The 13,593-nt window shown below is 36.2% G+C and overlaps 1 protein-coding gene across 2 annotated transcripts in view; it reads left to right on the forward strand.

Moving 5' to 3' along the window:
• LOC131677380 (uncharacterized) overlaps nucleotides 1-13,593 on the forward strand; it is a 57,532-nt gene that overhangs the window by 1,104 nt on the left and 42,835 nt on the right. The gene's annotated exons all lie outside the window — the stretch shown is intronic.

Here is a 13,593-nt window from a genome sequence, read left to right on the forward strand (position 1 = left end):
TGCCAACCGCCGGATGATATCATAGCACGAGTGTTGTGAAGAAACAGATGTTTTGTGCGAGTGGTGGTGGTAGGCGGTGTTTTCTTTAGATTGAACTTTTTGTGAGGATATGAGCTTATGAAATGTAAACTGGATTTCGATGGGTAACGGCAATGACACACGTACTGCCTCGGAAAAAAAACTTTCCGAGAAGCATTAGAGTCAACACTTTAATCCGGAGCAAGTAAACTGAAAACTAAGCTGGGGGGAAAAACTAAATTGCATCTGAGTTTAATGTAATTTGTTACGGGTTTCTACATTCCCTGTATCTATGCACTTTAATCGTTGTTTGGCTTTTGTAATCATTAGTCTGTTTTTACCAATGTAAAGCGGACAGTATCTATAGTTGTTTGGCTTTTATACTGAACAAATATTAAGGCTTGAAAACATGCTTTGAATGCTCTAGGAATCTATTAGCTATATCACGGTGTTCCTAAAACAGTTATTAACTAAAAAAATGACCATAAATTTGGCATACGGTATTCGAAAGATACAGTATCCAAGCATCTTCTCAGTGAATTTCAAAATGATCCATCGAGGGATTCGAGAGATATGGCGATTTGAAGTTTTATGATACGTTTCATAAGGCTACCAGCAAACACCCACGGGTTTGGTCCAATCTCTATAAACAAAAAAATATTTGTCTACTTATTTAGTACATGGCATTCGAAAGATATAGTAATCAAGTATATCCCTTGCAAGTTTTAAAATATTTCATTGACGGAATCGAAAGTTATAACGGTTTGGATGTGGTATGCGGTCATAGATGGGTTTTCTACCAGACTTCAAGCGTGAATCCATGTTTGTCCATTGACTATTTAGATCGTTTATACGTGTCGCGATTTTTAAAGGAAACCCTTGCGATTTAATTACATAAATATAATGTACAAATGGTGTTATTGATATGGTGCACTGAAAAAATATGGAAATAGGGTTGTCTACCAAACGTTAAAAATAATGTGTAAATTAAAAAAAATAGATGAAAGTTGGAATGTTTACTTCAAAAGGCCATATCTCAATGGTATGTTGACTGATTCTAATTATTTTTTCATTATTGAACAGGTGGACGTTTCATCGTTAATTTTCATCAAGAAGAATATAAAATAGAGTTGTCTACATAAATAAATAGACAATATAATTGGTCTCAACTATATGTATTATAATTATTTAGTGATTATTTTTGTATTAAAAATAGCGGCCTATCAATTTTTATATACTAGTTGATTGCAATTGCAGTTTACTACAAATTATGGATATATGAAAGGTTAAAACTAACACAGTCGTGATGCAATTTTTAACAGGAGCCGCTTTTTAGTTGGACCTCCGCTAGTTGGTCCATTGTCGACATCTGAATGCCAAATTCTCATGTTAAATTTAATTCGACAATAAAACTGACAATAGTTAGAGATATGAGCAGATGAACTTGTATCAATAACATCTCCTTTTATCCCCCTACTAATAACATCCCCCAGTTTTATCATCTGTCAACCCAACCAGCGAATCATGATTGTACAAAATTTCCAACAAAAACCGTATCATAACATAAATTGATCTGAATCAGCAAATACCTTCATATTTTTGAATATATGCATTGAATTTATGGTTTTATTTTTCCATGATTTGTAGTTTGCGTTCGTTGCATTCAACTAATGTATAGAAATTGATAGGTCGTCGTTTTGAATATAAAGATATTTACTAAATAGTGATAATACATATAGTTGAGGATAATTAAGTTGTCTATTGTTTGAAGTAGCCAACTCTATTTTATAATTTTCTTGATGAAAATTAACGATGAAACGTCTACCTGTTCAATAATGAAAAATAGTTAGAATCAGTCAACATACCATTGAGATATGGCCTTTTGAAGTAAACAGTCCAACTTTTTTTTTTTTTTTTAATTTACACATTATTTTTAACGTTTGGTAGACAACCCTATTTTCATATTTTTTCAGTGCACCATATCAATAACACCATTTGTACATTATATTTATGTAATTAAATCGCAAGGGTTTCCTTTAAAAATCGCGACACGTATAAACGATCTAAATAGTCAATGGACAAACATGGATTCACGCTTGAAGTCTGGTAGAAAACCCATCTATGACCGCATACCACATCCTAACCGTTATAACTTTCGATTCCGTCAATGAAATATTTCCAAACTTGCAGGGGATATACTTGATTACTATATCTTTTGAATGCAATGTACTAAATAAGAAGACAAATATTTTTTTGTTCATAGAGATTGGACCAAACCCGTGGGTGTTTGCTGATAGCCTTATGAAACGTATCATAAAACTTCAAATCGCCATATCTCTCGAATCCCTCGATGGATCATTTTGAAATTCACTGAAAAGATGCTTGGATACTGTATCTGTCGAATGCCGTATGCCAAATTTATGGTCATTTTTTTTAGTTAATAACGGTTTTAGGAACACCGTGTATATACCATCCGGTGTTCTTTGCAATCTGTATGTTATCTATGATCAATGTGTGTAGTTGAAATTAGTGTAATACAGTGTATTTATGGTATTTTTATTACGCTTTTTTGTAAATTTTATATCTTTGATCCTTTACGATCCTTCTACGGAATGGTTATATAATTTTAATTCTATAGTATTCTTATATTATCTTCATTTTTTTCTTACTGTGTATTTGACACAGCTCAAAGCGTTAGCATAACTGAGCCTGACCACTTAATATTTTATAATATGTAAAAATAAAGAATATAACAATATTTATTTTTGATTTGTAGCATCTTGTTGACGCAGCTTGCTGCTGCGTGTTGAGATTATTTTCCTTGGCGGTGAAGCGTTAGCTGCGTTGTTCGCCCATCTTGAAGGTCATTTGGCCTAACTTCGTTATCGTAATCGTCCATGTCCTCATCTGTGCTACTTTGATGCTGGTCATGGTTGGCAGTTCTAGAAAAACTCTAGTAAGAGAACTGCGGAGAGAAAAATAGCATTTTTGGCAACGTATGCCCCGGCATTGTGTGGCAACACGTCCAATGTTATAAGGATAGGCAATGTTCGATTGGATTCGTTTTTTGACAGCTAAACGCGAATCCAATCGATCCAAAATGGAGTCTCCGCTGTTCTCTTTCTAGAGTTTTTCTAGACAGTTCTAGTGTGTGCCTTACTCTTTTGGGTCGTTATTGTGTGTCAATTTTCATCGGCATTTGCTTCATTGTTGGTTGTTGATTTAGAGATATTAGTTGGATTAGTTTTGTTGAATTGGTTGAGTTTTCCTTAGCAGTTTCTGCACAGGGTTTTCCGAGAAGTTGCGCCATGGTACAGAGCTGGCACGTTTGCTCTGGGTGCGTGACCATTGTTGTCTGATAAATGGGATCGTTTGATACAATTGTGACGGTTGAGTATGTGGGAATTGCGTCATTAAATGAAGAATCAATTCCTTTTTATTTCATAAACCAATTGAGCTCATTTTTCTAAATATAACAGTATATTCGTTCAACCTTTAAAACTCCAAGATTATTTTTAATAGATTTTCTAAAAAATCAACACATTCTCATTTGACACTATCGATCTTTCTTGACAGTGAATTCAGCCACATGGGTTGGTATTTTTGACAGTTATCCCAGCAAAAAGATAAGGATCAAGGTAGTTCAATGAAAGGTGTGGTCGTGATAATTCAATATCGTAAAAAAATAGATTATTTGTTACTTTGCATACAAAAAAATGAAAAAAAGTTCGTATCTTTAAGGTCAGCTGCATTGGAAAAAACCGAAAAGAGCATATGGCTTAATGAACCAATTGCCTTGTTCATATGCATTCTCACCACACGAACACCGTTAGAAAGGCCCTGGAAAGTTCCTCCTTGTATCGTTTGTATTTATAGTCCTATTCGTTACCAAAACGCAGGTTTTCTTGCCATAGCAACAGATCCTTTGTCAAATGATATTTTTTTTTCGCGAACTTATCTGCGAAAACTAACTTGATTGTTCCAATAACCTTGCATTGCGTCATTAAATGAAGAATCAATTCCTTTTTATTTCATAAACCAATTGAGCTCATTTTTCTAAATATAACAGTATATTCGTTCAACCTTTAAAACTCCAAGATTATTTTTAATAGATTTTCTAAAAAATCAACACATTCTCATTTGACACTATCGATCTTTCTTGACAGTGAATTCAGCCACATGGGTTGGTATTTTTGACAGTTATCCCAGCAAAAAGATAAGGATCAAGGTAGTTCAATGAAAGGTGTGGTCGTGATAATTCAATATCGTAAAAAAATAGATTATTTGTTACTTTGCATACAAAAAAATGAAAAAAAGTTCGTATCTTTAAGGTCAGCTGCATTGGAAAAAACCGAAAAGAGCATATGGCTTAATGAACCAATTGCCTTGTTCATATGCATTCTCACCACACGAACACCGTTAGAAAGGCCCTGGAAAGTTCCTCCTTGTATCGTTTGTATTTATAGTCCTATTCGTTACCAAAACGCAGGTTTTCTTGCCATAGCAACAGATCCTTTGTCAAATGATATTTTTTTTTCGCGAACTTATCTGCGAAAACTAACTTGATTGTTCCAATAACCTTGCAGAATTTGAGCCCCAGGATTGGTTTGAAATTGGCATAGATTTCATCGTCAATCAAAACACCATCAAAGCACCTGATCGTAGAACTTACAAGCCCGCGTTCTGGTCACGGTTTGTCATTTGAAGATTTCAAAAGACTTGTTGGTGTGACTGATATTGCAAATGTCCGCTCGAACAAACTCGGTGTCACGAAAACAAGTTGAAAGCAAACAAATGGTATTGCTTACTGCTCTTCATCGACTACCACGTCTACGACCACGCTCGCGAGGTCGAGATCGATGGTGTTGTCACCGATGCGAGTTTGACGCGCGAGGATGTGCTGAGGAACGGTATTTTATGGACTCTTGACTGTAGCTGGATTGGGTATACATTCTGCATTAAACGCGGAATAAAATCATACCCCAATCTAAATTCTTTTCGAATGACCTAAACTTGATTGTCAAGCTGCATTCTCTTGCACAGGTTTGCGACCATGTACTGCCTTAATTGAAACAATTAGGCGATACAGCCATCAATTGTATTAATGAGATCCGCCATGAAATTGAATATAATCGATCTTACCATCAATTTTAAACTTATTTCTCGTGAATTTTACTTGCATTTAACATCTAATTTTTCCTAATATCGAAAATTAAGGGACAAGCATATATCGAATTTCTTGTACGCAGCTCACCTGAGTTCGATCCCTAACCTTGCACGTAAGGTTAGAATTTTAATCCGAAAAAGAGGTAAAAACCGCATTAACAAAAAAAAAATGAAAAGAAAAATCAAAATATATGCGATGTAGTGATATCATTGGTGCGCAAGAACCGGTGAAATCTGGAATTAATTTTTTTCACGTGAAGGTAGGGGACTTTTTCAGTACATAAATTACTTTGAACACACTGTTCAGTGCAAGGGCTACGCCAGTGGTTTCAATTGCTTTTAACAGCAATGCCAAATGTTGCTTGAAAACGGTTTTCAATTTATCGCTGTATGAAGAGCTAAAAAGGGTTGGATCCATAAGCAGAAGTTCTTATGCGCACTCCAAAGGGACAAAGAATCGCCTTCCAGAACCAAAAATCGAGACGTTTGGAATACTCGGTAAGGCAGCGGTAGAGCGTGTCAAACTTGCGGTGCCGTGACGGATGGGAATATCAGTAGTAACTACATAATTCAGCAGAATTTGGATATATTTTCTTCTGACCAGAATCAGCCAATCCACGTATTCTAATCTATGTCATAGTTCGCATGATGTTCTGATGCACGCTCCCTGCCTAAATAATGAAGAAATAAATACACTGAAGCCTCCGTTTACGAACTCTTTTTCAACGTAATAATCGATTTATTTACGAACTAAATTCGAAATAACAAAACTTTTTTATGAACCACGTTCGAAAGAAAAATTTAAGTACGAACAGTACTGTGTGAAGTTGTCAACAATTTACAATATTCTTAGCTAACTACTACACCCAAAACGGTGAGCTCAGATTTTCTGTTTTTGGGCTCACAATCTCATTCCCAAAAGCAATCCTTTTTGAACATTGAGCTGTTCGCGCAAAATTCGGGATGAGCGCAACGCTCACGCAAAAAAAACGATGACACACACTCACACACAAGGAAACTTTGTTAGTATTTAGTTTCGTATCTTTCTTCTACACCTTACATTACCCCCCACCCAACCACCACAAGCAATGTCATCACCATTGCTGCTGCATTGCATTTTGTTTTGTTTCATTCTTTTCTTCGCTGCTATAAATAGCTCGTGACATGAAACTTCTAGTAAAAAAATCTTATATCAGATTCAAGATTAGAACCGACAAACTTCTAATCGATAAAAACACCTCTTTATTGCCCGTACCATGACGACACACTGGTGGAGTAGTATAATGGCGTATATAAAGCTTCACACTTATGATGAGTGAGATAATATCGTTTGCATCCCGCCGCCGCGTCGGTATTTCAGCATCGTCATTGACGCATTTTGCTTTGTACCATTTCCCCGCTGTTATTAATATTTTGTTTGTATGTATGTGTTGGGAACTAAGCCTTACTAGAAAAAAGATTAACGGGTAGCATCAATACTGGAACCGACAAACATCTACCCGCTAAAACGCCTGCTTTACACCTTATGCCATAACGACACACAATGAGCAGTCGTTCGAATGGGCTATATAAACTTCGCATCATTGCAGCAGTGATCACAAATGGGACAGTATGGAGACGATGGTATGTGTTATTCAAGTTATCCCTGCAGTACATGAGCCAACAGTTGGGGTTTTCGATTGATTGACACCGGTGTAGTGGAGTGCACTGAAACTGCACCGTTTTTGCACTTTCTAGTAGAAGTGCAGAAAACTGGGTATGTTCCATTGACACTTCTGCTAGAAAGTGCAAAACCAGTGCAATCCACTACACCGGTGTCAATCAATCGAAAACCCCAAGTGTGTAGCTATGGGGTACGATATTGTATTCCACAAGTATGAGGTTGGTTTAACACTAATGCATCGTTTGGGAGCTTTTCGCTCACAGTTTGAGAGCGAAAAAAACAGAATCAATTCCGCTCTCAACGATTCGTTTTGGGTGTACTAATAAAACTTGGATAGTTTCAAAATGGCGTTGTCGGGTAGATGACGGAAATCGATGATTTAGGCCATTTTGAAATCCAGGATGGCGACTTCCAGTTTAGAAAACTCTTTACAACCTCAACAATGTCGCTATTTTCGGAATGAGATTGACGAGTAGATGATGGAAATCGATGTTTTAGGCCAAACTTTCTATAAACTTAACAATATTTGGCTTTTTCTGGAATGCGATTGACGAGTAGATGACGAAAATCAAAAAAATTAAGCCAAATTTAAATACAAGATGGCGACTTCTGAATTGGGAAACTCTACAACCTCAATAATATGGGTATTATCGGAGTGGGATTGACGAGTCGATGTTTTAGGCTATTTTTAAATCCAAGCTGGCGTCTTCCGGTTTAGAAAACTCCATAAATTTAACAATAGTGATAGTTTTGGAGTGGGATTGACGAGTAAAGGACGGAAATCGATGTTCGTGACCATTTTGAAATCCAAGCTGACGACTTCCGGTTAAGGAAACTCTTTAAACTTCACAATACGAGTGTTTTCGGAATGTGATTGAAGATTGGTAGCCGAAAATCAATGTTTTAGGTCATTTCGAAATCCAAGGTGGTGAATTAATCTATAACCTCAACAATATAGTGATTTTCCGAATGTATTTTTTGAATTGATAAATGGATGAAGGAAATTGATGTATTAGGCCATTTTGAAAACCGGTTTTGAAAACTATATAAACTTAACATTATGGGTATATTTAGAATAGGATTGACGAGTAGATGAAGAAAATTGGTGTATTAGACCATCCAACATGGCGACTTCTGGGTAAGAAAACTCTCTATGAACTCAACAATATGGGTATTTTCGAAATGGGTTTGACGAGTAGATGAAGGATGTTTAGACCATTTTAAAACCCAAGATGGCGACTTCCGGTTTAGAAAACTCTATAAACTCGACATGGGTATTTTCAGAATATGATTGACGAGTGAATAAAGGAAATCAATGTCAGAAACCATTTTGAAATCGAAAGTGGCGTCTTTCGGCTTAGAAAACATTCTATGACCACAACAATATGTGTATTTTTGGAATGGGATTGGCGTCACACATTGATTTCCGTCATCTACTTGCCATGCTCGTTCCAAAAATACACATTGTTAAAATTTTAAAAGTTTAGATCCACCTGAGGTTGTCGTCTTGGATTTCAAAATGACATCACTTATCGATTTTCGTCATCTATTTGTCACGCCCGTTCCAAAAATGGTCATATTGTTAAGACTTTAAAGTGTTTTTGCTCAACCTTGTACGCTCCAGGAAATTCTTGGAATACCTAGAAAATGAGTAAATATAAGCATACCTACCTACCTATTTGCTACAGAATAGTTTTTAAGTTATATAACCATTCAATGTTGTAAACTGCTTTTACGAACGAAAATTATATTAGAATATGAAGATAACTTTTTTTGTGAACTAAATCCCAAATAACGAACACTTTTTATAAACCCCGGTTCGGTTCGTAAATAGAGGTTCCAGTGTATCATAATTCATTAAAAAAAAAAAATATTCGCTCATTCTCACGACAAGCAGTTTATCGCACAGCTTTTCCATCCTTAGTAGGCACGGACCCAACTTTTCACCTTTCAAGAAATTGCGAGAATTTGCTGAGAATGCAGTATGGAAGCGTGATAATTTCGCAGCTTCGAACCTCGTGATAAATTAAGTTCAAGAAAACCCATTAATATATTACATTATAGAATTTATTTCCCCATACTATTGCAGTATTTTCATTCTAAGGATCTGTATCTACTCATTTTTGTGAATTTTTCCGAAACCATTAGTTATTCGGCAGTTTTACATTAGGCGCGAAAATATCATTTCATATGCATATAGCGAATGCAATGAATGTCGTTCAAATAGTGAAAATAAAGCAATGAAATACTTAGAAGGAATAAAATATATTTTATGAAGTTAACAAGAATTATGTATATAGCTAATCTAATATTCAATAAAAGCAGGATTAAATCCAGCCCGAAAAAAATGTTGGATAATAATTAAAAAACTATTTATACAACAGGTGCTCACACTAATTTTTAAAATGAAGGCTTTAACCGTTCCTTTTTACACCCAGGTCCCTTGTGCTTGACCTTGAGCGACCACCCCTGGCTGCTGCTCTGTTGTCGATTTGGACTAGCTGAAGTTGCACAGGGAATCAGTAGATAATTATGCTTGGGAGTAGCGACATATCTTCTTATTCGACTTTTGCTAATCGAATGAGAAGCGATCAGATTGTCCGGTAAATGTCCTAGGATTTAAATGAATAGTGACGCTCCTTTTATGTGCATCTTCCTATAATGTAAATATTTTTAAGTGTGCACTATGTCATCTTAATAAAGGACGTTTTACTTAACCGTTAAATTTTGCCAGCCAGTTCCCTTATTACAATTAAATTAAATCCGCACCATCATAAACCATTCCAATTAACTTCGTCACCGGATTGGCTTCCGATCGATCCAATTAACTCAATTTTCATCGGAAATATAATCATCATCGGTTGACCTGAGTATTCCGAAAAATATTACCGGCGTCAGCCAGGCCCGAACGCAGATCGCGGAAGGAAAGGGGAGGAATGTTAGTCCGATACTTGCTTTTGATAGAGACTGTATATATTACTACGCACTCCACAAGTATCACGGGAGGAGGATATATGTTAGTTTTTCCATGATCTAGTTATTTTCCGTCAGCCTATTTTCACTACGAAGCCAAAGACCGACGCCAGAGAAGTGAATTTACTATCTGGACTAGATGTCGACCCATCAACTCATGGACAAGAGGATCAATGGCTTTACTTCCCTTCCTAAGGAAAACGTGACCATAGATTTCTTCACCTCAGAAAAATCTCAACGAATTGGCTGGGGTTGAACCCACACCAACTGGAATGGTTGGCGGTCACGCTTACCACTCAATCATCGGCACCGTCCCGTTCCATTTAAAACCCAGGTCTCCTAGTAAAATTGAATAAAAACCGCACCATCATAAACCAATCCAATTGATTTCGTCGACAGGTTGGCTTCCGATCGATCCAATTAACTTAATTTTCATTGGTAATTTAATCTTTACCGGATAACCTAGATGTTCCGAAAAATATTCATCCTCGTGACGGTGGCGAACCGGTTGGTTGATATTCATTTCTGTCGATATGCGATAAGCAAGCGGCCAAAATCGGCACAACCAAACTTTCGTTGCATTCTAACTTCGATGGCGACCGTGACGATGATGCTGGCAAAAAACTCATCGTCAGAAAAATCAGTAACCCAAATAAATTGAATCTAAAACGGAATGTGGCTTCCCATGTACGCCCCAAGGTGTCGATCAAGCAAAATTGCAGCAGCTGTCGAAGTAAAAGTAGGTTTTTGACCACAAAACACTTAGCTTACTGTGACATAACAAATTTTGTTATGAACTATATGGAAGATAACTAAAAAAATGTTTTACTATGCTCTACCGTGCATATAATTTTGTACCCTATTCGACTTTTGCTAATCGAATGAGAAGCATGTCGATGCGCGATCAGATGATCCGGTAAATGTCCTAGGATTTGAATTTAAATGAATAGTGGCGCTCCTTTTATGTGTATCTTCCTTTAATGTAAATATTTTTAAGTGTGCACTATTTCATCATATTTAATAAAGGGCGTTTTGCTTAACCGTTCAATTTTGCCAGCCAGTTCCCTTATTACAATTAAATTAAAACCGCACCATCATAAACCATTCCAATTAATTTCGTCACCGGATTGGCTAGTTATCCTATTGCTCCTACAGTTCCGAAATTGGTATTGTTAGTTATCCATTTCTGGCAATAAGCGAAAAGCTCGAAACACCCACATCGGTACGCGGCCAAACTTCCATTGTATCCCGGGTGCGATGGCGACCGTGACAACGAAGCTGTCGGAAAAAAACTCACCAACGGAAAAATCAGTTAACCCAAATAAATTGAATCTAAAACCGAGTCCGGCTTCGCAAGTGCTCATCGCGTCCCAGTATCGGTCACGGTCATCGCACGCAGTAGCCGTCGAAGTAAATGTAGGTTTATGACCACAAAACACGTTACTGTTTGGTTTTGTGGTGGGGTAATGCGGGGGAGGCGCGCATCGTAAGTGGACAGTAACAACATCAAAAACAATGGCTGGTGATAAACGGTATCGAATTAAAATTCCACTCACAGCTCCCTGGCACGTTTCGGGCTGTTTTAAACGGTCTATTATTGTGGGGGAGTGGCGGACACAGGCTGTTGCAATTCCGCAGGGGATATTTTTTGTCAATCATTTTTTTTTGAAAAGGTTTTCAAGTGTAAATAAGAAATTGTTTGCAGTTCGGAATTGGTTTTTCATGGAATAATAATTATGCCATAGGGCTTTGGTGGTCGCAGACCGTAGTGTTTAATGTTGGAACATATGGCTGTATCTGAAGTCTGACGGATAACTAATTTATTACTTTTTGTCTGACGAATTTCACGCTAAATCGTATTCAGAGTTGGCAGCACCCTATCAGATTTTAGTAAAACTTTCTGTACATGAAGATTTTGTCACAAAAAGCCACTTTGCATACTTTGTTTTTCCAAAAATGTTCTAGACTGCTTTTTGAAAAGGGTCAAAAATTTTTTACGAATTTTTTTTTCAAATGGCTATGAATCATAGTTGGAACCTGTGTACATTTTTCAACTTTTCACAGATAAATATTGTTTGTTATTGCGAGTTACGAGGATTTGAAAATCAATAGTTTTAGACATTTTAAACGCACACTTGAAAGTAAATGCGTCATAATGGAAAAAAATCTACTTTCACACAAAATTTGTATTTGTTATTGCTAGTTACGTGAAGTTGAAAAACGATAGTTTTGGACTTTTAAGACACACATTAGTAAGTAAATGCGTCAAAATGGAAATTTTTTCAACATTTCGCTATTTTTTTTGTTTTGCGTGTTACAGTAAGATTCCGTTTTGGCACGTTCCGTTTTTGGCATGCTCTCATTTTGGCACACTCCGATTTTGGCAACAAATGGGTTTTTGTCAACATTCTTGTTGTACATAATAAATCTTTTAAAAATGTGCAATAGATATTTTTTGTATCAATTGACATTGCATTTGACTTTATTTCCAAACATGGGAGTCATATTAATCCTCAAAAGCCCAAATAATTTTTTTTAAATTTTGTTAAAATTGTCTTACAGTTTCAATACTTTACTGTGATAATTTTGTGATGTTTTTCGCAATGTTGTTTTAAAAAAGCGTTATGCATTTAAAGGTTAAGGTGAAGATATGCGGAAGCCACGTTGCTAGGCACCGACTCGCTTGTTTACATTAGGAAAAACTGAAATCTGAAGTGAAAATTCAAACGCACAAATGAGAGTTTCCGAACATTTTCCTTTGGTCATCTGCACATTGGCAGAAAATTTGAAGTTTTGTTAGTAAACGATTAAAGTTTCGCGAGTGTTTTTGCAGTGGTGTGTGAAAAAAGTGCAGTGCAATGAAAACGAGAAGAAGGGTGTTTTGAAAAGAAACCCCAAGTAAAGAGGGGTGATATTTTCGCACAAAATAGGAGCTACAGATGGCATTCCGTCAAAAACTCGGATTGATTGTATAGAAAAATATTCTAGCTTCCTTAAGTAGCAGTTTCGTGGTACACCAGCAAGGTTAGTGTGTTGAAAAACGTATTTTTATATTTGCTCATGTCAGATACATGGTTAGGCAGGGGAGAGGGGTGTGTGTGGCGCAGCAGCTATGTTGTGGCTCGCATGTATAATGTCCTTAACTATGTTTTACACTATATGTGTCGTATTTAATGATAACAATAAGTATAGAAATGAATTGTTTATGTATAATACAAGTGGTAGCAGTGTAACTAGTGTTAGACGGAAAAAAATAGTAAACAACTCGTAATAACAAACAATGTTTATCTGCGAAAAGTTGAAAATTTTTCGATTTCGATGCATTTACTTCCCAATGTGCGTTTAAAATGTCTAAAGCTATTGATTTTCAACACTTCGTAACTCGCAATAACAAACAATGTTTATCTGTGAAAAGTTGAAATTTTTTCGATTTTGACGCATTTACTTCCCAGTGTGCGTTTAAAATGTCTAAAATTATTGATTTTCAACACCTCGTAACTCGCAATAACAAACAATGTTTATCTGTGAAAAGTTGAATTTTTTTCGATTTTGACGCATTTACTTCCCAGTGTGCGTTTAAAATGTCTAAAACTATTGATTTTCAACACTTCGTAACTCGCAATAACAAACAATGTTTATCTGTGAAAAGTTGAAAATTTTTCGATTTTGACGCATTTACTTCCCAGTGTGCGTTTAAAATGTCTAAAATTATTGATTTTCAACACCTCGTAACTCGCAATAACAAACAATGTTTATCTGTGAAAAGTTGAATT

Source organism: Topomyia yanbarensis, chromosome 1, assembly GCF_030247195.1.
Source record: "Topomyia yanbarensis strain Yona2022 chromosome 1, ASM3024719v1, whole genome shotgun sequence".
Classification (NCBI taxonomy): domain Eukaryota; kingdom Metazoa; phylum Arthropoda; class Insecta; order Diptera; family Culicidae; genus Topomyia; species Topomyia yanbarensis.